The 23,577-nt window shown below is 46.6% G+C and overlaps 1 protein-coding gene across 3 annotated transcripts in view; it reads right to left on the bottom strand.

Annotated features, from left to right (window-relative positions):
• The window catches only part of KLHL5 (kelch like family member 5), a 218,534-nt gene that overhangs the window by 109,453 nt on the left and 85,504 nt on the right, over nt 1-23,577 (bottom strand). Inside the window, exon 1 of one of the 3 annotated variants that reach the window (XM_074992607.1) lies at nt 5,758-5,862. The exons of 1 other annotated variant lie outside the window; for it this stretch is intronic. The gene's annotated coding sequence lies outside the window, so the exon portion shown is untranslated. Of the gene's footprint in view, nt 1-767; nt 787-5,757; nt 5,863-23,577 lie in introns of those variants that run through there. One more of the 3 variants, XM_074992609.1, reaches the window with a different exon arrangement.

The raw sequence follows: 23,577 nt of genomic DNA, 5'->3' as shown, positions 1-23,577 counted from the left end.
ACGTATTATCCAAAAAAGTGCAAGAGAAGAAAAAATATTTAATTCTTAACAAATGTATTTAAAGAGTTCCTTCCCTCCTCCTGCAGAAAATTATTTTTCTTTGTGCGCCGAGAGGAGAGAGAGTAAGTGTTCATGGACGCATTCATGAGCCTGCAGTTTCTGCAGATATTCTACAGACAGATTTTTATCTTGATAACTGTACCTTTAACATATTAACATTAACAAAATGAAAATGTTACTGTATCCTTTGAGATAGATGAAGCACATATGATTCTGATCTAGTCTAGCTCCCATCACCATGGCATCCAATGGTGTGGTTATACATCTTCAATTCAAACTTGCAAGTCTTTGCATATAATTTTCTGGATTAAATCAAAGGGGCAAAAATCAAATTATATATTCTAGTAAATGTCACAGCTACTAATTGAAGCCCTGGTCTCTAGATTACCTGAAAGTGCTTTGTGTGTGGCAGAGAACCTTAATGTGAGTTGATTCTATTAATCTAGCGCAGCAGGCCATAAGACTAACTTCTTACAAAAATATAACCCTTTATACAACCCATTTTACTTTTGTTTATACAAGACCAGGAATCAAGATACAACATACATATTTAAAAAAGGCTATATTCCCTTCTTTTGTTCAAGAAATATTAGGTTTATACTGCATCATTAAAAAAATAGATCAAAGTTATTTGTAGCAATGGGTAGTATTCCCCGTGAATTAAACACTTGGAATGACACCCAGAAAAAAAATCTGGTGCTGCCCACCTGATTTGCAGAGCGCCCACAGCTACCTACAGCTGACAGTGTTTCTACTGATGAGAATATTTGCAAACGTGTAGGTGAACATAATTTTTCTGCCCATGGATGGAAAAAAAATAGAGGGAAACATTAGCAAGGGGTAAAGTACATGTTAAAAGAAAAGATTGCACTCATCCCTCACTACACGAGCATAACTGGTTCCCAACTTTCTGCTCATAGGCAAAAACTCATAAGAGGGACACTAAATTATCATTAAATACACATTAAAGTCTCTGATTGGTTCCTAGGTCTCCTAACTCAGTGAAGGAGTGGCAGCATGTGGTGCTGCTTTTGAAAAGTAAGTGAACCTTGGGTTGGGGGGCAGGGTTGGAGAGGGTTAAAGGCTGGGAGCAGTTTGGGGCCATGAGCAGGAGGGAGGGTTAAAACCTGCTGGCGGTTCTGGTGGAGGGGGTGGCAGCTCATTCCTCCAGGCTGCAGCAGCACGACTGGGCGGGGTGCAGCAGGCCAGGGAGTTTGGGGACTGGGCCAGGCCAGGGGGGTACGTGGGGAGTTGCTGCCAGGGTAGTGTTGGGAGAAGCCGGGCCAGGGCTGCGGGTCTCCCTTCCCCGCCAAGCAGGGACCCCGTGCCTGGCTGGCTCACATAAGCAGGGGAAGTTCACTTATTTTGTGAACAAAGGGAGGTGTGTGAGTCCCTCCTTTTAGCAAGTACTCATAAGTACTCGTTAAACGAGGGATGAGAGTAAAATATGTTTCCAATATGCTGACAATTGGAAATGGTGCTGCCCAAAAATTGAGCAAAAAATGTATGCTTTCCTAAGTTTAAAAGTAATGCACTACGTAAGTCCTATTACTAACCTGTGGTTCAGTAAGTGGTTAAGACCCTGCTGTAATCCAACAAGCGGACTTTTAAAAACGAATCTAACAACTAATTATTAGTATTCAGATGTGGGTGAAGATGCTCAAAGATATTTAAAGGCCTATCTGTTTCATTAAGCACTCAAGTCCAACTCATGAAGAACAAATGGCATTTTGAAAAATCACCATTCAATAGCTGCCTGAGCCCACTAGGCATCTCCTGTTTTGCTGGTTAGTATTTGCAAAGTGTCCTATGCTTTGATGCATCCCCATACCTAACAAGAAGCTTGAAGCCCCAGGGCAGGATTCTCAAGCTAAGTAAATTAGGGAACATTTGTCTAACTAGTGGGGCTCAATTATGCAGGCATGTGCTAAGCATATTCAAGACCTGTGATACCTCATAGCAGCAGAGCCAGATACAGATTAACAATAGGTGAAAGGGGCACCTGTACAGTGGGGGCACACGGAAAGCAGGCGAGAGTGAGAGATGTGTTGACTGCAAACAGGAGAGAGGGTGACAATTTCAGTTGCTAGGATATGGCCTACTGCAGCAGATAAGATGTCAGCCATTTAACTGGGAGAGTTTGCGGCTGAGGATTTCAAGAGCCCATCAGCCACCAGGTGAGCTCTGAGACTTGCCGCCACAGGTTTTCAGGGGGTTTTATTTTCTCTCTCTCTCTTTTTTTTTTTTTTTTGGCAATGCAGACGTAGCCCAAAGTGTTACCTACAATTAAACCTATCTTTGAGGATCTGAGATGGTGTTAGCCTTTGGGCCATGACCTTAAGATAAACTGACAGAAGGTGTATATAGTTACAAGACTGCCTCCCATTCACTGGTAGCATAAATAGGTTTCAAAGGTCAGCCTTTTATTTGGTCTACCTCACGGAACAGATGGGATTTAGAAAAACGGAACAACATTTCTTGTAGCAACGACAAGGTGGAACAATGTGTTGTCCCTTGTCCAAGTTGCTCATTGACGGGAAAAGAAGTCGTGTCTACCCACACAAGAAACTCTGTGGAAAGCACAGAAATTGACGCAAAGGTCTGTGGAATGTGATGTAAGAAGAAAAGCATAGTAATTTTGCACGAACAGGGGTCAGAAAAGGAAGACAACTCATCTGTATTAATTATCTCTACTAGAAGTCTTCAAAATTACTTTGCAATTAACTGTTTATTTACCATCTGCTGCAATATGCCTTGTTATTTTAAAACAGAACATTTTAGGGTGTATTCCTATCTCATCTGTCAATGTTTGTAAGACAATGATAGTTAACTGGAGAACAATTCTCACATCAGTAAGCACACAATTGTCAGCCCAGACCCTACAAGTTACTCCATGCTGATGGACCACTTCATCTGTGCAGACATACAATTTGAAGTCTACAAAGCAGAGTCACTTGCCGGGTTGTGGCCTACACATGCACAACAAAGAACTTAAATACTGTTCAAGAATTGAAACGCACAACTGTGATTACATATATATTATTTATAGGAGAAGTTTCTGAATTATGATGGTACTAAAATATGTTTTACTAATTTAAGATACATCACCAAATAATAAAATAACTGACTTTTCTGAAGATACTGACTTGTTCTAGAGAACTACAGCATCTGCATCTGTAGTTTTACACCCAATCACACATTATGCATTTGGAATTACATTCACACTGAAACAGTGCTAATATAATTCACTTCAGATTGTGTCCTAAAATATATTTTAAAATTTGCGCTCTTAAAATAGTAGTTCGAAGTTTTTCTAGCAATCCACAACTTAAAATAAAATTCTCACAAATAATTTTCTGTCGTAAATGTGTGATCAACTTGAAGCACAGTTGTCATTTAGAATCAAATTCTGGTCCTAGAAAAGTCAGTAGAAAAACTCTCACTCCAGTATCATCATGCCACAGGATTTGATCCTGTAAACATTCACTCTCTGATGTGATAGGATAGCAGGATAATCAATAACAGCAGTACAATTTAACTACCTAAATAACAGCAGTTAAGCATATTCAAGTGCTTGCAGGTTTGCAGCTGTATTTTCCTTTTTCAAACTGCATTTATGTAGCAATAATCACATTCCTATGAATATGATCCCTCACTTGTGCTACTGTTATGTCTCATCCTCACCCTAGTTCAAACATTTGCCATAATGAATAAAAATTAAGATTTTTAATCCATATAATACCTAGCAGTGGTACTATAAAAAGCAGGCTCCATACACTTTACTGACACTGAGGTGGGTTTGTCTTTAAAAGAGTGTGTGATACCTAACAAGCCATCAATAAAAAATAGTCTCACTTCTCTTCGTTTAAATTACAAAAAGTAAATAAATACTCATAATTTGTCCATCTTGTGCCCCCATTTAATCCCTGTCAAGTACACATTTCAAAGTGCATTTTCAGTTATCCTAAAAGACAGCAGACAACAACACCACATTTCTAAGTGCCTTGAAATTAAGCAAATACTTGAAGAAATAAGAGAAAGTTCTTTGCAGAAAATCCCTCGGGGCTTTAAACCCACTCCCAATTACATATTACAATTCAACAACAGAGAAACCAAAACAGAGATCAGTCTATATGAACTTCAAGAAAATATTCTGACAACTCAAGTTTAAGACAGAGAAAAATAAAATACAAATGTCAATAATAATCCAATATTGTGGAAAATGTGAGAAGTCTACAAATAAGTACAAGCCAAAATAATGCCAGCATTGGGTGCTTTTGTTTTAATAAAAAAAAAAAAAGCTTACTTTATTTTGAGAGCACCACAAACTTTTGCAGGAATTGGAAAAAAGCAATAGAATCCCCCCAGAGTAGGAAAGGAAGAGACCAACAATAGAACTACAATGACAACTCTTGTTGATCTTAAATTCTGAGAATGCCAAGTCATCAGAGGTGAGAACGTTATAATATGAAAACATAATTTTCCTGCCTCGGGCCCAAAAAAAGAACACTCCAGGAAAAAATCTTCAAGAAAAGTAACCAGATGTATTGTTTCAGAAGATTAAGCAACTGCTTACTAGAACAGAACTTTTGTTTTCTTGAACAATTAAATCCCGATCCTTGCAAACTTTTAGGGCACGTCTACACAGGAAAGTTATTATACTAGCACATAATAATATTAAATTTAAATTGATACCACTATAATGCCTGTGTGGCCACACTCACCCTGGAATAAAGATGGCTGATTTAATTTATATAATTCTGGAAGAATTTTAACTAAACCAGTAAATAAATAAAAAGCCCTATCTTGTACAGGAATAAGTGTTTTCACATGGGGGAGTTATAGCAGCATAACCTGTTAAAACTTTCACATGTACACAAGCCCTTAAATGGTAGAAGGACTTCAATGGGAGTAGTTACGGGCACAGTTATTTTTAATGAGTGTAAGAATCAGGGCCTAAATCTGTACAATAACTGTTCAATGAAGCATGCAGATTTTTTTTAATATTCAGAGCAGATCTTCAATGAGGACACATTTTTAAGAGGGATAATTAAATAATGCCATGTTGTTTCTGTTTCTGGAAATTCAGTTGTTGCCTTACTCTCTTCTACACACATTGGAAGAGAGATTCCAATTTTACTTTTAACACAGTTTATTATATTGGATGGGGTGTGTTTAAAAGAGATAATATTAGAAAAATACGCTCTTTATTTTCATTCACTTAAATATTAAATAACCCACTGGCTTAGTAAGGCATGGGCACTCATTCCCAAATCTGATTTCTTTTCCCCTAGAGCTCATGGGAACAATGGTCTCGGGTACGTGATGACCCCCTCCGCTCCCGCCCCCGTTTCAAACCAGTGTTTTTAATTTTTCTCCGTCTCTCAGCATGGGCTTCACCTCCCATCAATCACCCTTCACTTTTAATGACTTTGAGGATCCCCAGACACACCCCGCTGTCCACTTGGGACTCCCCCACTGTCACAAAGTTGAGTCACCTTTTGCACGAGTTAACTTTCCCCTTCCCTCCCCGCGGCTCCGTGGAGCTCCCTGGGACAGGGGCCGCCTACTGCTCTCCACAGAGCCCAGAGCCTGAACCCAGCAGAGCAGCAGGATCGCTGCCCTTGCAGTCCCCACCCGCTGCAGCTCCTGCCCCTCACCCGGCTGCCGACCCACACACCCCGTCACCCGTCTCACCTCTCAGGGCCGGGGGCGGGGGAGTTCACTGGGCGGCCCCGGCCCCTTCTTTCCCTCCCTTTCCCGTAGCCCCCGCCATGCCAGGGGAGGAGAATGAAGTCACCGGGCAGTCCCCTCCCGCCCCGGCCGCCTCTGCTGCAGGACTTCCCGCCTCCCAACTAGCTCCCCCTCCCCCCAGCGGTCCCCTCCCGGGCGCTTTCTCCCGGAAGACGGAGGGGACCACGACGAGGAGAGGACAGGAGCCCTCAGCCCCGCCCTCCCACCAACCACTGACTCCGCCTCCTCACTCGCAGCAGATGGAGGCCAGATCCTCCAACCGCCGCCCGCGCGCCAGCTGACCGTTCACTTCCGCGCGCTCGGAGGGGCAGGAATTGGCGTCGGCGAGGTGGAGATATGCAAAATTGGGGGCGGTGTCACACCCACACAAGGGAAGTGGGCGGGGCCGAGGGACGTCACGTCGGGAACTGATGGGAGAACGTTGGGTTAGGCTTTCTTCACACCAGGCGGAGGAAAGGAGGGAGGGAGAAGCAGAGATTGTCTCTCGGGGGCTGAGCCAAGGCTTCTGCCCCGGGGGTGTCGGTATGCAGGTAAGTGCCGCTTGTAGTGGAAACAGAAGCAGTTTAACAGCAAGCGAGCCCGAGGCTCTCCGCTGGAAATCAGGGACTGAATGGAAGGTAAATGCATTTCAAGAAGGTCACGGCGGGCAGACCCCACGACACCACCTATTCCTACTTCTTTGCGCGGGGACACTTGGGGTAGCGGATCTCAGTCACGTTCATTCATCTCCTGACTTTGGACACAAGCGAGTAAAGCTTATTGGTGCAGGTGCCGTTTGATTACCTCTTAACGTCTGGTCCCAGACTCCCTAGCAAACGGGATGGGGGGTTGGTAATCTGCAGGCAAGCTCTGGCAGAAAACGGAGGGGGGTGTCATAATGTGATCGTGTTCATCTGCCTCCCCACTATGTGTCACTTATGTGCGGGGAAGTGAACGTGAGCAGACAGTCTGCAAGCAGTGCCCCAGTTAGTACAGTGCTCACTGTGCAGAGCTGAATGTGTGCTCCAATCCCACTGGCAGTGCCAGGAGAAAGAGCAAGCCCTTTCCTGGACAAGTGGGGCCCTTACAGGTTGCAGGGGAAGAGAAGGGAGGTAGACTTGGACCTGCTACAGTAACAAACACTGGTATAGCTGGGCTGCTCCGAGCCTCCAACCCACAGGAACACATAGAGACAAGCTGCAGACAGACACTCTTCCTTTGACCACCCAAATCCCACATCAACCTGAGCCACCCATGTGAACCTTTTCCAGCACAGCCTGATTGATCCACTCTCCACATGGCTTCTACAGGGGGTTCTCTATCCTGAAAGAGTGGGCACCCATTCCTATTGTTGCTGCTGCTCCCACCAGAGGAGTCACCTGTGAGAGTGAGTGCCTCAGGATGCAATTTGGATCTGTGTTTCTGTTCTTTCCCTTCTTGACCATGGCTGGGCTGCCTGCAGTGCTTCCCATCCTTAAGCCCTCCCCTGGCTGGCTGCAGGTAAGGTCACATAGAAAGCATCACATGCACCCACATCAGTACAACATCCAGGGCGACAGCACTGATGGCCTTGGTCATAGGCTTGCAGTGGTTCTGAGAGGCAGGAAACTGACAGGTTAGAAACTCCATCCTGATTTCCCAGACTCTATTTTTAAAATGGCTCACATACCATGCCAACGTATTATAACAGTGTACACAGTATTCACATAAGAGAACTATTAGCTCTAATACCAATATAGAGAAAAACAAGCTACAGCATGAACAAGAGAAAAAAGGGGTTTCAGACAGGGCGGAACTTTTCCCAAGGTGCAGCCACAAAGGGGCACCACATGAATTAGGATCCTGTGACACTCTGCCATCAAAGTCCTTTCTCTGATTTCACTTTATACCTACCATCTTTCAAACAACCCTCACCTCTACTGTCTAAAGCCTTCTGATGCCTATTTCATTTAATGTGTCTGCTTCCAGACCCCATAGAGAGTAATACCATTAGTATATTGGTGTGACCCAGATGTATCTAAGCAAGTCTATTACCCCTGTGTCCAAACATCTTCTTAGTAATTCAATGAAATGAGTTATGTGTGGTCTCTGCTGAAGCTAAGAACTGGCTGATTGTCATGTTTATTGTGAATGTTTGTACAGGAAGCAATTTTAGAGTTATGTAACAAGTAGGCTACTATGTTCCTAAATTGTTAGATGAGAAACTTGTCACTTGAAGCAGGGGAGTCAATCAATATTCTGAATAAGCAGCCTTGTGTTTCCTGTCTGCATCAGATGCGGGCTTGAGCATTTAAAAAGATAACATTATCCCAAGAAAAATCTCTAAATAAGGGACCCTTGTGGAAGTGGCAATAGTTTGTAACTTTATGAAGAAAAAAGAAAGGGCACAAGATGTTATCCATTACAGACAAAAGACTCTGTCTGTAGGAGGAGTGTCTTATGATATATGGAGCCCAGCTTGTTGGAATAGGCAAGTGCTGTTAGGACTGACTATTGGGTGAGAAATCCTTTATGAGACAGGAAAGTAACTTAATAAATATAGGCTACAGGTTGCCTTTTATGACTGTCTTTTACTTGTAACCTTTTGTTTACAAACTTTTATCCTTTCTTTTATTTACTATCTATCTCAAACCCTGTTAAACTTCAGTTTGGCTTTACTATGGTTTTACTAAGTCTATGTACCAGGAGCATCTTATTTTTGTAGGGATATTAAATCTCACACTTATGACGATTTAAACCACAGGGAGGCAAACTTTTCACCCCCAGGGCAACATCAGGTAGGGATGCTGTATAGTGGGCCAGGTAGGAAAGGCAGCTAGTCAGCAAGGTACGGGAAAAATTGTACCTCTCATCTGCACAAGAATATGAGCATGCACGTGGTAAACACTCAAGATGCTGCTGACAGGCTGAACAGTAGGACTGAATTAGTAGCAGCTGTGGCCCAACACAAATGTGAGCTATTTCTGGTGGGACAGTGTGATTCCTATATGAAAGAAGTCATCCTTTAAATCAAGGGAGGGCATACCAGTCTTCTGGGTCTCACAAAGGGATGACGAAGGCCAAGGAGACCATACAGAACTTGAGTTTCTTCATTACCTTGTTGAGTTCTCACAGATTTAGGACCTGAGCCCATCTTTTTTGGTGTTAGGAAATCAAGAAGAGAAGACCTTCCCTTTCTGCTGCTGAGAAACCTCTTCCATTGCCCCAAGTGAAAGGAGCAGGTGCACCCTCAGAATAAGGAGCTACCTGTGAGAAGGGTCCCTGAAGAGGGACACAGAAGGAGGGTAGGAGGGCAGAGAATCAGACTGAATATCACCTCTGTACCTTGTGAAGCATTGAATGGTCCAATTAATACAGGCCCATACAGAGTAGCAGGGGGATAGTTGGGATGAGAGGGTAAGGCAGGGTAGATCAATTCCTGTACAAGTACGCTGTTCTTGTGCACACATTCAAAGGGGCTGTTTCTTGCCTGAGGAAGGTTTCGACTGGCAAGAGCCCTAGTATGAGGAGGAGGAGGTACTGGACAGATGGCCTGTACTCTGGGAATGTGCCCCCAAAGACTGGGGCAGAGTTCAGATTCTAGAGGCTGAAAACCCTTAAGGATCCAGCAGCTGTGTTCATTCAGAGAAGTATAGTGAGTGACTGACAGGAAGTGCTCACTGACACCAATAACAAACATCAAGGCTGTTCTGTTTATATCCATGTCACCTTGGTAGCATTGTTAAAAAAGAATAGTTTGTAACCTTATTGCACAGACTCAATAAACATGTTTTACTAAATATTTTCTGAGAGTTAAAACCTCTCTTAACAGAATCGTACCATACTAAGAATATCACTTCACTTTGTTCTCCCAGGCGAAATTTTTGAAAAAGCCTAAATAGTGAAAAGGAAATTTCAGTTCTCTTCTGTGAAATTACTTCATTTTGACAGTGTTCAGTATTTAATTGACTGTGGGCATTATCGGAAGAGAGCTTTATGAGTTAATTAAACCCTACATACAATAAGTACTCTGTGTTTAAGTCAAACAGTTTGTTTTTACATTTGCATTTTCAGAATAGTTTTATGTAGGCCACTCATTTCATTTTTTTCCTCAGTCTCATCTGTATTCTAAAGAGAAGACATTATTAATTCCAAAACCTTATTGTAGTTGTCATGATAAAAGACCTGTCTTTGAAATGGAACAGAAAGTTTGTTATAAAATAATCACTATAGTGCAGCCATGTCAAACTTCTTCCCGGCCCCTGCTCTGTCCCACCTTTTCCCTCAACCAATTCAACCTGGGAGACTGGCAGGGCCAGAGGTCTGCACTCATTGGTGGTGATCAGAAAAGTGGAGTAATGCTGGGGGCCAGCTGGGCTCCAGTTGGGGTATGGGGCTGATAACTCTCACAGCTCCTACCCAGCTTGGGATCACCGGCACAATGTATTCTGCCTGGGCTTGGGACACTTGAGCTCTGTTGCTGCTCTCACACTGTCCTCCCTTCCCTGCATGGTTCCTGCCCAGGCTACAACACCAGGGCTATGGGGTGGCTGCTGCAACTGTCCCTTCCACCCATTGCTCCTGTCCAGTCTCTGGGCACCTGGGGTCAGGGCTGCTATCCAACCCCTAGCAGTTCTAACTGTGGCTAGAAGCACCTGAGCTCCAGATGGGACTTGGGTCTTCCAACCCTTGCAGCTCATGTCAGACTCAGGGACCTGAGCTTGGGACTGCCAACTCTTACTAGGCCTAGGGATGCCCCCCATGGCTCCTCCCTGGGTTTGGAACTGATACCTTCCCCCCTTGGGTCCTGGCTGGGCTTGGGACTTTCACCCCTCTGGTTCCTGCTTGGGCTCAGGAACCTGCACTGGGGGCTGCCACTTTGGGGCTTTTGCCACCCACAGTTCCTGTGTGAGCTCCGGCTCCCCCCACGCCCCAGCCCCCAACATCTCCTAGAGCTCCAGTCAGAGCCGAGCACTCAAGCTCAGAGTTTCAGCCCCACAAGGCATGCTGGGTTTTTGGGTTTCCATCCCATGGCTCCTTCCAGGACTGGAGCACTCATTTTTCAAATTGTCCTAGGCACAGACCCCATGGGTCCCTGTATTAATTTACTGCTGGCTATGAGTAGCATCTAGGAGCACCTGTTTGGGGCTCTCCAAGCAGCAGTGAAGAGATCAGACCTACCTCCACCTCTGGGATCCTCTTCCAACTGCAGGAAACTCAGTTCTGAAGGCAGCATAGAAGTGAGTATGGCAATATTGCAACTCCCTACAACAGTTTTGGGACACCCCCCCAATCTCATTTTGGATCAGGACCCCCCACAATTACAATACCCTGAAAATTCAGGTGTAAACATCTGAAGACATGAAATTGACATTTTTAAGGTCCTGTGGCCATGAAATTGACCAAAGTGAACCGTGAATTTGGTAGGGCCCTGCAGACATGCTAAACATGCTTCTGCCACCATTTCAGAGGACATTCTTCCATGCTGATCATACTTACAAAAATAATTAAATTTGTGACTTAACTCCATTGTGGAGAACTGTATATTTCTTGCTCCGTGGTTTTATCCACATTCTGTGATCTATTTTGTACTATGGCAGTCTTGGATGATGACTGAGTATATGTTTGATTTAAGTGCAAAGAAAGTACTAATGTGAAATTCCTAAAAGCAGCTACAGCACTTATCCCAAGGTTTAAGAATATGAAGTATCTTGCAAAATCTGAGAGGTGACCTAAGGAGCATGCTGTCAAAAACATTGCAAGAACAACACTGCAGTTTGGAAACTACAGAACCTGAATCCCCAAAAAGAAAATCAACCTTCAGTTGGTGGCATCTGAGTCAGATGATGAAAATGAATGTGCAATCAGTCTGTACTGTTTTGGATCGTTCTCAAGCAGAACTCATCCTGAGTACAGGAGCATGTCCTCTGGAATGGGTTGTTGAAATGTGAAGGGGCATACAAGTGTTTTTAAAATACTTGGCATGTAAATACCGTGCAACACTGGCTATAACAGTGCCATGAGAACATCTTGTTTTCATTTTCAGATGCCTCTGTCAATAAGATGTGGGCATCATTATCTCCTGTAACTGTAAACAGATTTGTTTGTCTTTGTGATTGACTGAACAACAAGTAGGACTAAGGGGATTTGTAGGTTCTAAAGATTTTCATTGTTTTCTTTTGAGTGCAGTTATGTAAAAAGATAATTCTATATTTGTAAGTTGCACTTTCACAATAAAGATATTGCACTATGGTACTTGTATGCTGTGAACTGAAAATATTAATTATTAAATATTAATCAACTATATTAACTATTAATTATTAAACATAGTTAATTATACTTAATTATTACATATTAATTATTAATCAACTATATTAATTTTGTTTATCCTTTTTAGTTCAAATATTTGCAATAAACTGATAATATAAAGTGAGCACTTCAGACTTTGTGTTACTCCATTGTCACTGAAATCAATGCATTTGAAAATGTAGAAAATGTCCAAAATATTTAAATAAATATTTTATTACTGTTTTACAGTACAATTAAACTGTGATTAATCACAATTAATTTTTAATAGTTTGTCAGCTCCAGTTTCTAAGCATACTTCTCCTCTCACTTATACCATTTACTATTTAGTATATCTTCATTGTATTCTATGACCTTACTACCCATTTATGCTAGCATAAAGCTATGCAAAACCCACAGAGCATCCAGATTCCAGAGGGTGTTCTGTTGACAGCAAGTCGACAGAATGCAGCATTTTTGTTGACAGCTGTACCCCATTCTCCATGAGGAATAACACCTCTGTCAACAGAGATCTGTCAACAAAAAGCCAGTCTGGATGTTCTGGGGGCCCTCCATCGACAGAAAGGGCTTCCATCACACCAGGCAACCCTGTCTGCTGTGTTTCCAGTTGGCCGTTTTGCCAATCCTCTGTTTTGATCCACTTGGCGATCTAGCTGCTATCTGTCTACAGAAGTTTTTTTGGAAGATAGCTTCTGACACAAACTTCTGTCGACAAATCCCTGTAATCTAGACATAGCCAGTTTCTCTAGTCACTAAGGCTATCTGAAACTGATGTAACAAAACATCAAAAAGAAAGAAAGAGGTGCGGGGAGGAAAGTCTTGCTAGTAAAAGGAAATGAATAAGTAGTATTTTTGCATAAGACCAAACAGGAAACCAGGGAGGAACTACCCACCAGTATACTGGATGAGAGCTCTTCAGTGACATGTGCTTTAGTATGAGAAAAGCAGATCTCCTGAAATTATTAACGGCAGTAATTATCATGTTCATTGTAAGTTTGCCTGAATTTTTCAACAGACAGGAAGGTGAGTGATCAGCTTTAAATAATTAGACCTCTTCTTTATTTTAAGGTCAGATTGCTATTAAACAATTCACCTGTACTGTCCCAGAGGAGCTGTTTGTGATGCAATTTTCTACCGATAGTAAACTTTACAAAATGTATATAAAATGTGTCACTTAAATTAGCTTTTTATTTATAATACTTGAGAAGATGTACTCATTATGAAGAATGTACGTCAAACAGTAGCATACCAGAACCAAAAATATTGTTGGTGTTTTCATATAGTTGATTTTGTACTTCTTGCCTTTGTCATGGTTTTTCTATAGAATGTAATTGCTTGTTAGAAGTATGACTGTTTTGAACTTTTTGCACCCAAAGGCACAAAAATGTTTGTACTTTCATTCAAAGAACACAAAAAATTATTAATCCTGTTCAAAGAAGTATGTACTTACAGCGAATTGCAACAGAATTGTGCAGAATGGACAGAACTGAATAAAGTATATCTCTTACTATGAATTCCAAATATAATTTGATGGTCATAGAGATCAACACTGTCAGAGAAATGACAGTGTTCCAGCTAACTGAGAGACACGGAGACTTCTCTGGGGTAGAATTACAAGGTGTTTATTATGCACATAAGGTACCTCTCCGGGAAGAGGGATCCCATATAGCAAGGTAAAGGAGTATTTATAGTCTTAACTTGCATACAGTTGATTGGTCAAACACAGTAACTAGGATACATTCGATACATTTGATTGGATACAGGCTACAGTAATGGATGAGCAAACAGGTATGTCCCAACTGCCAAGCGGTAATTCTTTAGCATCTTGACAAAGCACAGTACTCCCAGTTCAGTTAGATCCAGTTCTTTCCAGCTCCTTACAGTCTGTGCTGTACATTCCTGCGTGGGGTCTTACATGGCCAGCTTATCTGCCAGCAAGCAAAGTCAGCAAGCAGAGCCAATCACGTGAGCACTTACCCTTACAGAAGCCATGTTAGTTATGCTAACTTTATACAGTTCGCCACAACACTGAATGTTGGGAGAATGAGCAAATGTACAAATAAAATATATTCATTGGTATAGCTTCATTTAAAAAGCCATTGAAAGGCTAACTTTAATTTAAAGTTTTTGTTTCATTTGTATTCCAAAGTAGGACCGTGGGGAGAGAAACATAACCAGAAAAGTGTCCATCTGCTTAAGATAGTTCATTTCCCAGAGAGGGTTTATATTAATTTTCAATGAAAAGTGAAGTTCAGTAACAAGTTTTAAAGCTAAAATACATCCAAGTTCATGTAATTTGAATTAATATTTTAATTTACCAAGCAAGAATGTAATTGATTCTAACTCAGGCATAAAGATGATAATCTATCACTAACAAAATGATATTCCATGAGGGAATTCTGTGCCAAATATTTAAAATTTTTGAGCCAAAAAATTAAAATTCTGCACACAGTATTTTAAAATTCTCCAAAATTCTGCAAACTTTAGTGGTCATAAATAAATGTGAAGTCTCCAGTGGAGCGCACAGGTCACTGACTGCACAGAGGTGATGGATCACCCTACAGCCTCCATCACAGGATATGGAATCAGTAGTGAGGCTGTATTTGACCCTGAAACAGTGCAAGAGACACACCTACCCCAGAAACTCCCTGAGGCCCTGTAATTCTGTGCCAAACACCCTCGATGTGGACAGCCAGGCTCAGTCCAGCAGGATCCAGGTGTGGAGGAGCTTAGTGTTGTGAGATCCAAGTGGGGATGATAGTTCTGGGATGGAGGCTCTGGTGCAGAGGCAGTGGGGCTCTGTGGGAGGGAGGGTCCAGGTGGTAGTGGTTGGGGCTCAGTGTGAGTGTGGGCAGAGAAATCCATGTGCTAGCTCAATTAGGTGCAGGTTTGGGTGCTGTCTTAGTGGGGCTCACTGGGATGGAGGGGATCTAGGTGTTTGGGGGCCAGTCAGTGTGGTCCATGTGCAGGTAGGGAAGGGCCTGTAGGGGGTGGGGTTCAAGTGGGGGGGGCAATCTGGGTACAGAGGTAGATGCAGATGCAGGGAGGTGGGACTCATTGGGGGTGTTAGTGTGGGGGCATCCAGATGAAAAAGATACGGGAGTGAGACTTGTGGTGTGGTTCAGGGGGCTCAATAGGGGTGTTGTGTGTGCAGGGGATGAAGCTTGACAAGCTGGGTTTAAGGCAGATCTGGATGCACAGGAACTGGGCAGCTGAGGTGAATGGAGGCAGGAAGGATGTGGGTGTGGAGCTTCCTGAAGCCAGAGTGGATTTTTTGGTTTGTGTCTGACCCAGCCCTGGCTGCTCCTTGCAGAGGAAGCCCCATCCTCCCAAGCCCTACTGGGATTAGCAACTGAGCCTGGGACAGGATAGAACTCACTGGCTGGGGCATCTCAGCCTCTCTCCCAGTAATTTATCTCTCTTCTGGCTGCTCTGGATATGCAAAGCACTGGGCCCATGCTGCTGGGGAGTACCACATCACCATTTTTGCTGCTTCCCTTTGCTTCCGCCCATCATAGTCATTTTTCTGCCAGGAAGCAAAGAAATCTGTGGCCCACACGAATTTCTGTGCATGTGCAGTGGCACAGAATTCCCCCAGGAGTAAAAATGACAAGGTTAGTGGGATGCTTTAAGATTTCAGGTATTGTAGAAGGTGTAAACAAGGTTTGCAGATTGTCATACCTAAGGTTTTAATTCCACATAATGTGCTAATGTGCTAAGTAGCAATCAATTTTTAACAGATTGCACAAATATACAGTGATGACATAAATGTTATCACAAGAAAACATGTTGACATTATTCTCAGTACCATGTAACAACTGTTATTTCTAATTGATTTTACATATAAAGTTCCTGTTTACATAGTATCGAATGGTGTAACTGATGCAACCTCAAAATTTTGTAATTTTGTACCTCCTAAACTTTAACTACAGTGTCAATAAAATTAGAAAGTATAATTCTGCCTTAAGGTTTGCACCAAGGGTTTCAGAGAAAAGTATATGAGAAGCAGAATGCATCACAAAACTCTATCTAGGAATTTTAGAACTACTTATCCCATGTTATCTGGATGCTTTCTAATCTATTTACCAAATTCTGAGGTCATACAAAAGGGTGTAAATACACTGGAATTACCAGCCTAGAATACACTGTATTAGAATTTGGCCCTGTGTGTCCTCAGAGCTGCACTGAACATTGTTAGCTAAGAATCTTCTTTAAGAGACCGCTCTTTTTCCGAGTTTTATTACAAACCTGACCTCAAATGTGCAGATGTCTTCTGAGATTCAGCTGATCTTCTGGCAATTTCAAATTAAGTGTATTAAGGTAAAGAAATATGCAATTAAAGTACATGAACAATCTTAACTTTGCCATGTAGGCCGTGTCTACACATGCCCCAAACTTCGAAATGGCCACGCAAATGGCCATTTCAAGGTTTACTAATGAAGCGCTGAAATGCATATTCAGCGCTTCATTAGCATGCGGGTGGCCGCGGCGCTTTGAAATTGATGCGCCTTGCTGCCGCGCGGCGCGTCCAGACGGGGCTCCTTTTCGAAAGGACCCCGCCTACTTCGAAGTCCCCTTATTCCCATCAGCTCATAAGGGGACTTCGAAGTAGGTGGGATCCTTTTGAAAAGGAGCCCCATTTGGACGCGCCGCGCACGGCAAGGCGCGTCAATTTCGAAGCGCCGCTGCTGCCCGCATGCTAATGAAGAGCTGAATATGCATTTCAGCGCTTCATTAGTAAACTTCGAAATGGCCATTTGCGTGGCCATTTCGAAGTTTGGGGCACGTGTAGACGTAGCCGTAGTGATACCCTGGGCAAGGGGGACAACACGAAAAAGTCTAATGGGGCCTTTAAAATATTATTGATCTAATCTGGGATAAGGACTAATCTGACCACAAAAACTAATATGGATTAATCATAATCGTATAGCTATTGCATGGCATCACTGGGCAGAATAAAGGCTGTTTGCCTTAATCATGTGTCTCCATATCTTACATCTGGATTTCTTTTAGTTTAATTTTAAGTTTGAGTTTCCAAAAACTATAATGCTTGTTTTGAGGAAAATCCAACATCCATTAATGCATTCTACCCTGACATACTGATATATGTTCTTAACCTTAACTCCCCCTTACTGTAGTTGTGGTTCTTCTAGTTGTAGAGCCTTGTTGCCTTGACGACAGTATATTTCACCATCTCAAGAAAGCATAATGAACCAAAAAGCATATCCTGTCACCACCCTTTTGTGGAAATACAAGCTTTGTAAGTAAAGCAGCAATACTGGTGCCTTTCTGCTGCAAAGCAGGTCAATTAGGTAGTGGACTGGCAGTGCAGGAGACAAAAGACTAATTCCATGAGGGTAGGGAGCCAGTAAAGATGATTGGGGGCACATGTTACAACCTTGCCCTGTACCTGTATGGTTACCAGTGTTGTAAGTGGACCACTATCCCTGGGTCCTGTCACTGTTTCTTAGCTTACTTCCTATAGTTTAGCCCATTCACAGACTATGGCTACGTCTACACATGAACGCTACATTGAAGTAGCTTATTTCGATGTAGTGACATCGAAATGGGCTATTTCGATGAATAACGTCTACACGTCCTCCAGGGCTGGCAACGTCGACGTTCAACTTCGACGTTGCGCAGCACCACATCGAAATAAACGCGGTGAGGGAACGTCTACACGCCAAAGTAGCACACATCGAAATAGGGATGCCAGGCACAGCTGCAGACAGGGTCACAGGGCAGACTAGCGCTTCTGGGGCAACAGCTAGCTGCTCCCCTAAAGGGCCCCTCCCACACACACTCAGCCTGCACAGCACGCGGTCAGAGGAGCCATAGGCACACAGACCCCGGGAGACGCAGGCATGGACCCCCAGCAGCAGCAGCAGCAGCAGCAGCAGCAGCCAGAGGTCCACCCAGCCCTCCCGGCAAGAGCAGGGCTTGCCCTGATCCATGCCATGCGGGAGGCAGCTGAGCACCTCCTTGCTACACCGGAGGAGGAGCTGCCCCCAGGGCAGCAGGGCTCAACCCCCAAACCTGCTGCACCCCGCCCCCCCCCCGCCTCACACGCCGCCGCCTGTGGAGCTACCCCACCAGCACCGACTGGTGGGAGCGGCTGGTGCTTGAGAAGTGGGACGACGACCGCTGGCTCAGGAACTTCAGGATGAGACGGCAGACATTTATGGAGCTGTGCCAGTGGCTCACCCCCGCATTCAGGCACCAGGACACTGACATGCGGCGTGCCCTCCCTGTGGAGAAACGGGTCGGCATCACTCTCTGGAAGCTGGCCACTCCAGACAGCTACCGATCCGTGGGACAGCAGTTTGGTGTCGGCAAGGCCACCGTCGGTGCTGTCCTCATGGAGGTAAGAGGACCCATGGGGGGAGGGCAGGGCAGGGCAGGGCAGGGCCACAAACACCCTGCTCACCCCTCATTGGTGCTCTCCCATGTGCTTTCCCTGCAGGTTTTGCGTGCCATCAACGCCATGCTCCTGCACAGGCTCGTGAGGCTGGGGGACCCAGATGCCACCATTGCGGCCTTTGCCACACTGGGCTTCCCCAATTGCTTCAGGGCTCTGGATGGGACTCACATCCCCATCCGTGCCCCGCATCACAGTGGAGGACGCTACATCAATCCCAAGGGCTACCATTCTGTGGTCCTCCAGGCCTTGGTGGACAGCCGGGGCCGTTTCCAGGACATTTATGTGAGCTGGCCTGGCAGCACCCACGACGCCCGGGTTTTCCGGAACTCGGGCCTGTGCTGCCGGCTGGAGGCGGGGACCTACATCCCCCAGCGGGAGATCCCTGTGGGGGACACCACCTTGCCCCTCTGCGTCATCACAGATGTGGCGCACCCACTCCGGCCCTGGCTCATGCACCCGTACACGGGCCATCTCTCCGCCAGCCAGGAGCGCTTTAACCAGCGCCTGAACCACGCGCGCCAGGTGGTGGAGCGCTCATTTGGCCGCCTGAAAGGACGCTGGAGATGTCTCCTCACCCGCCTGGATGCGGGCCCCAACAACATCCCCCAGATTGTGGGTGCCTGCTGCGCCCCGCACAATTTGGTGGAGAGCAAGGGGGAGACCTTTTATCAGGGCTGGGCTGTGGAGGCCGGCAGGGCCGACCTGCAGCCACCCGCTGCCCCCAGTCGCCAGGTGGACCCCAAAGGGACCCGGGTCCGGGAGGCCCTGCGGGCCCACTTCGATGATGAGGCTGCGGGGTGAACTCTGCCAGGCCCCCCACTGCCCACCCCTTCCTCCACAACACTCCCTGCCCCTACGCCCACACCACGGAGCACCCAACCGCCGCCCCCACACTTTTCCTGGACAAATGACAGCACGCACGTGTGGCTGAACTTAAACTAGTTTTTCTTTTAGAACTTTTTTTTTTAACTATAATTAAAACAAGAACAAACTATATACAAGACCTCTTCTAACAAAAGTATTCTGTACAAATAAAACAATAATAAAAAAGATTGCATAGAATGGATGTTCTTCAATAAAAAAAAACCAGGGATTATAAGGAAGGTGAGAACTATATACATGGGGGGGTGGATGGGGCAAAGGCGGGGCACAAATAAATGTTGCAATAGTCTTATAAACTATATACAAGGGGGGGGCCACGTCCCGGGCCCCACGCCCCTATAGTCCGGCACTGGGGGTGGGCGGCCGGGAGCCCTGCCTTGGCCGCAGCCCTGTCCGGGGCTGGCTGGGGGCCAGGCGGACCGGAAGATATGACCAGTGAGTCTCAGCTGGCCCCAGGTGTCCCTCGGCGGTCTGGCCCTCAGTGGTGGGTGGCGGGGCGATGGCGACGTGCGGAGCAGCAGGTGATGCGGCGGGTGGAGCAGGCAGGGCGGGCGCTGCGGCGGCCGGCACGGCATGGGGGGCCAGGTAGTCCACAAGACGGTTGAATGTCTCCATGTAGGCCCCCCATGCCTCTTGGCGCCAGGCCAGCACCCGCTCCTGCAGGTCCAGGCGGCGTTGGTCCACCCGCAGGCGCTGCTCCGCGACCTCCAGCTGCCGACGATGGATGGCCAGCAGCTGGGGGTCCGTCGCCGTCAGGTGCTGTTGCGGGGTCTGCCGTCTAGCCCGCCGTGGGGCCGGTCGGTCCTCCGCCGAGGGGCTTGCCTGGAGCGATGGCCCCGGAGGGGATTCCGGGACCACTGATGCCTCGCCGGCACTCTCTTCCGGTCCTTCCGATGGTGCAGCTGCAGAACACTGGAGGAGGGGGAGAAGAAGAATGGAGACAGGCGTTAGTGTGGGCCCCGAGCCGTGACCCTTGTCCCCCCACCCCTGTGCTGCAGGATCCCCATCCCCGTCCCCGGGAGATGCTACTGGGATGGATGGAGTTCAGGGGTCCCCCTGCACTGCACCCTGTCCCCTTGCGGGAGTGACTCTCACTTCACTCAGCAGGGTCTGACAGGAGAGGTTTCTTAGGCCACAGATGCCCGGTTTCTCTCAGGAGTGACTGCACAGCAGTCAGAGACAGTCCTTCCAACCCGTCCTGGGGAGAAGACCCCAAGGGGTGACCCTCTGGGGTGTGGCTTTCCCCCTCCTCAGGCTGGCTGCCTTCCAGCTCTCCCTTCCCCTAGCCTCTACCTGCGGCCCCCGCCCCGATTCAAAGCCAGCTCGGCTCCTCCCTCCTCTTTGTTCAGGGCAGAGGTGTCACCTGCCAGCTGTAGCCCCAGGATCATCCTTTGCCCCTGGGAGCTATTCAGCTGGTTGCTCATATCTAGCCTGAGTCTCCCTTTTGCACTCCCCCCACTCCATCACATGCTGCTGCTGCGGGGTGTCCCACCCCCTCCTCCCGGGGGACCCTCGAGGTTCCGCTCCCCCCTGCCCCGGGGATGGGCCATGGCACTGTCGTGGGGGGGGGCAGGGGCAGGGGCTGATGCACTGCTGTGAGGGACATGGCCCTGCTGTCCTTGGGGCCATGGCCATGTGGGCATGTGGGGGGCCCTGGGCACATATCTATTACCCCCGCCCCTCAACCCCGGGGGTGTACACCAGAGGGGGGTACACACCTGTCGGTCCACTCCCATGGTCCAGAGATCCCTGGGGGGTGGACGCCCGGCTGCTGCTCCGGGAGGGCGGGAGGAGGACCTGCAGCCCGGACTCTGCAGAGGAGGAGCCCCCCTCCTCCTCCTCCTCCTGCCGCGATGGCCCGGGGGTGGGCTCCGGGGGGGGGCCCCCGGGGTGCAGGACTTACCTCCGGGATGGACTCCGGCTGCAGGGCCTGCTGGGGCTCGTCGGCCAAGGTATCAAGGGTGGCCAGAGGGGAGGAGGTGTGCCGGGGGCCCTGGATGTCCCTGAGCTCCCTGTAAAAGGGGCAAGTGATGGGGGCGGCCCCAGATCGGCTGGCCGCATCCTGGGCCCGGGCGTAACCCTGCCGCAGCTCCTTAACCTTACTCCTGACATGGTCAAGAGTGCGGGCAGGGTGACCCCGGGCGGCCAGGCCCACGGATAGCTGAGCGAACACATCCGCGTTCCGCCTCTTGCTCCCCATTACCTCGAGCACCTCCTCCTCGCTCCAGAGCCCCAGCAGGTCCCGCAGCTCGGCCTCTGTCCAGGAGGGGACCCGCTGCCACTTCCCAGCCTGGCTGCTGGGCTGGCTGGCCTGGCTGCTCTGGCTCCCCTGGGGGGGGGCTCCCCTGGGGACGCTGCCGGGCAGCCATGGCAGGTGCTGGCCCTGTTCTGGGTGGCTGAGGGACATGTAGGCTGGCCGCGTGTCTAGGCTGCCGCCTGCACGTTCCCCCAGCTTCCTGCACAGGAAGGGAGGGGGAGGGGACCTTTAAGGGGCCGCTCCATGTGGCCACCATTGAGCTGAGGGACTGGAGAGAGCGTCTCTCAACCCCTCAGCTGATGGCCGCCATGGAGGACCCCGCAATTTCGACGTTGCGGGACGCGCAACAACTACACGGTCCCTACTTCGATGTTGAACGTCGAAGTAGGGCGCTATTCTTATCTCCTGATGAGGATAGCGGCTTCGACGTCTCACCGCCTAACGTCGAAGTTAACTTCAAAATAGCGCCCGACACGTGTAGCCGTGACGGGCGCTATTTCGAAGTTAGTGCCGCTACTTCGAAGTAGCATGCACGTATAGACACGGCTTATGTGGGAAGTGAATAAGGCACGCTGGCAAAAATGAGCGAACTTTGGAATTTCCATCTGATAATTTCTGACATTTCAACATTTGTTTTTGTCCCTACAGAGGATGAAACATTGAAATTTAGAAATTTGTCATGGAAAGGAAAATCTGAAAAATTTAAATGAACAAAAAGCAAAACATTTCATTTTGACATTTTAAATCAAATCAAAATATTTCAACACTCCCAAAACTGAAATATTTAATTTGGTTTGGTGAAATTATCCCAAATGCTTCATTTTGACATTACCCTATATTTTCCTCTATTCAATGAAATAGCCTGTATTTCCTGTATGCAACGACACATTGCATTATGGGAATTATAGCACAGCACAGCGCCTGTCCCAAAGGGAGAATAGGGACATCACGGTCCCAAACATCTCCCACAGTGCACAGTGAGTCATGTAACCACACCTCTCAGAGTGAAATCGGCACATTGCCTTATGGGAAAGATGGTCCTCTGGGAAGCCTAGTTCATAGGAGAGAATGTGGACCAGGACTACAGCTCCCTTAAGATAATGCTACATAATAATATGAAAATACAATTTAATGTTTTGTTGAACTTATTCAAAATGGAACTTAACCAAAAATGATATATTTAATTTCAGGTTTCTTGATGGAAAATTGAAAATTTTCAACAAAAGCAAAATTTTCCTGAAGAAAATTTCAGTTTTTTATTGAAAAATCATTTTTATGGAAAATTCCTGAACAATTCTAAACATAGGCTTCACAAAGAAACTTCATAGCCCCAGGAACTTTACTCCTAAATCAACAGAGGACTACAGATCTTAGAAAACAAAACAAGAGTCCTGAGACTGTCTGACTTCACCTCTTTTTGTGACTCAAAAGTTTACCAGTATTTCAAACTGCAGAGAGTCTCTCCTGCTCTCACCTGCCTGCCAGTCCTTTTCATGTGTGGTGATGGTCATTCCTCCTCTCCTGCAAACTAAAGCTCCTGCTCTTAGGGTATATCTGTACTTACTGCGGGTTTGATGCTCTGTGATTGAGCCACCAGACTTCGATTTTGTCGCATCAGTGAAGACATGGCAAAATCGATCTCATTGGGCTCGGTCATCGACCCTGGTACTCCACGCTGCCATGTGGAGTAAGGGATGTTGGTGATGCCCAAAGAGCCCTGATCTACATCAGGGAACCAAGGGCAATCCTGATAGGTCAATTCTAGCTACACAAATGGCATGGCTAGAATTGCATATCTGAGATCAAGTTTGATCCCTAGTGTAGACCAGGCCTTAGATAGGCCAGCGTTTCTCTCCTTTGTATGCCACTAGGGTCCACCAGCTTCTCACCAATAATGCTTGTCCTTTCCTCCACCTCTGACCCTTTTGTGGAAAGTCAG

The sequence above is a fragment of the Carettochelys insculpta genome, chromosome 4 (assembly GCF_033958435.1).
Source record: "Carettochelys insculpta isolate YL-2023 chromosome 4, ASM3395843v1, whole genome shotgun sequence".
Classification (NCBI taxonomy): domain Eukaryota; kingdom Metazoa; phylum Chordata; order Testudines; family Carettochelyidae; genus Carettochelys; species Carettochelys insculpta.
The sequence above is the reverse complement of the archived record's forward strand: the minus strand, read 5'-3'. Positions and strand labels throughout refer to the sequence as shown.